This window comes from Schistocerca gregaria, unplaced genomic scaffold (genome assembly GCF_023897955.1).
Source record: "Schistocerca gregaria isolate iqSchGreg1 unplaced genomic scaffold, iqSchGreg1.2 ptg000698l, whole genome shotgun sequence".
NCBI classification, from domain to species: Eukaryota; Metazoa; Arthropoda; class Insecta; order Orthoptera; family Acrididae; genus Schistocerca; species Schistocerca gregaria.
This window is the reverse complement of record NW_026062077.1, coordinates 79011-80900: the sequence shown is the minus strand read 5'-3', so window position 1 is coordinate 80900 and position 1890 is coordinate 79011.

Below are 1890 nucleotides of genomic sequence, written 5' to 3'. Positions count from 1 at the left end.
TCGATTTTATGAAATTGTCTACGACGACGGGTTTCCTCCCAAAATTACTAGTTTTCCTTCGTGGCGATCCCTGTAAACCACGCGTTCCTTCCTTAGGCGTGACAGACGTTTGCATAAATTGGAGCCCTTTGCTTGGAACGGGTAACAGTTCTTTTCGTGTCACCTCCTTAACACACGCTGTAACGTAACAGACGATCGAACGCTCGTTACATCTACATCTACATCCATTATCTGCAAGCTACCTGACGGTGTGTGGCGGAGGGTACCTTGAGAATCTCTATCAGTTGTCCCTTCTATTCCAGTCTCGTATTGTTCGTGGAAAGAAGGATTGTCGGTATGCCTCTGTGTGACCTCTAATCTCTCTGATTTTATCCTCATGTCTCCTCGCGAGACATACGTAGGAGGGAGCAATATACTGCTTGACTCCTCGGTGAAGGTATGTTCTAGAAACTTCAACAGAAGCCCATACAGAGCTACTGAGCGTCTCCGTGCAGAGTCTTCGAGTTTATCTGTCATCTCTGTAACGCTTTCGCGATTACTAAATCGTCCTGTAACGAAGCGCGCGGCTCTCCGTTGGATCATCTCTATCTCTTCTATCAACCCTATCTGGTGCGGATCCCACACTGCTGAGCAGTATTGAAGCAGTGGGCGAAAAAGGGTACTGTAACCTACTTCCTTTGTTGTCGGATTGCATTTCCTTAGGATTCTTCCAATGAATCTCAGTCTGGCATCTGCTTTACCGACGATCAACTTCATATGATCATTCCATTTTAAATCACTCCTAATGCGTTCTCCCAGTTGCTGACCTGCTATATTGTAGCTAAATGATAAGGGATTTATCTTTCTATGTATTCGCAGCACATTACACTTGTCCACATTGAGATTCAATTGCCATTCCGTGCACCATTCGTCAATTCGTTGCAGATCCTCCTGCATTTCGGTACAATTTTCCATTGTTAAAACCTCTGGATATACTACAGCGTCATCCGCAAAAAGCCTCAGTGATCTTCCGATGATATCCACAAGGTCATTTATGTATATTGTCAATAGCAACGGTCCTATGACACTCCCCTGCGGCACACCTGAAATCACTCTTACTTCGGAAGACTTCTCTCCATTGAGAATGACATGCTGCGTTCTGTCATGTAGGAACTCTTCAATCCAATCACACAATTGGTCTGATAGTCCGTATGCTCTTACTTTGTTCATTAAACGATTGTGGGGAACTGTATCGAAAGCCTTGCGGAAGTCAAGAAACACGGCATCTACCTGTGAACCCGTGTCTATGCCCTTCTGAGTCTCATGGACGAATAGCGAGAGCTGGGTATCACACGACCGTCTTTTCCGAAACCCGTGCTGATTCCTACAGAGTAGATATCTAGTCTCCAGAAAAGTCATTATACTCGAACATAATACGTGTTCCAAAATTCTACAACTGATTGACGTTAGAGATATAGGTCTATAGTTCTGCACATTTGTTTGAAGTCCCTTCTTGAAAACGTGGATGACCTGTGCCCTTTTCCAATCGTTCGGAACGCTACACCGCTTCAAGAAGGGGGCAAGTTCCTTCGCGTACTCTGTGTAAAATCGAACTGGTATCCCATAAGGTCCAGCGGCCTTTCCTCTTTTGAGCGATTTTAATTGTTTCTCTATCCCTCTGCCGTCTCTTGCGACATCTACTATTTTGTCATATGTGCGACAGTGTAGAGAAGGAACTACAGTGCAGTCTTCCTCTGTGAATTAGCCATTTAGTAGTTCGGCCTTCAGTCTGTTTCAGTACCATTTTGGTCACAGAGTGTCTGAACATTTCGTTTTGCTCCACCTACTGCTTTGACATAAGACCAAAATTTCTTAGGGTTTTCTGCCAATCAGTACATAGAGCTTTACTTT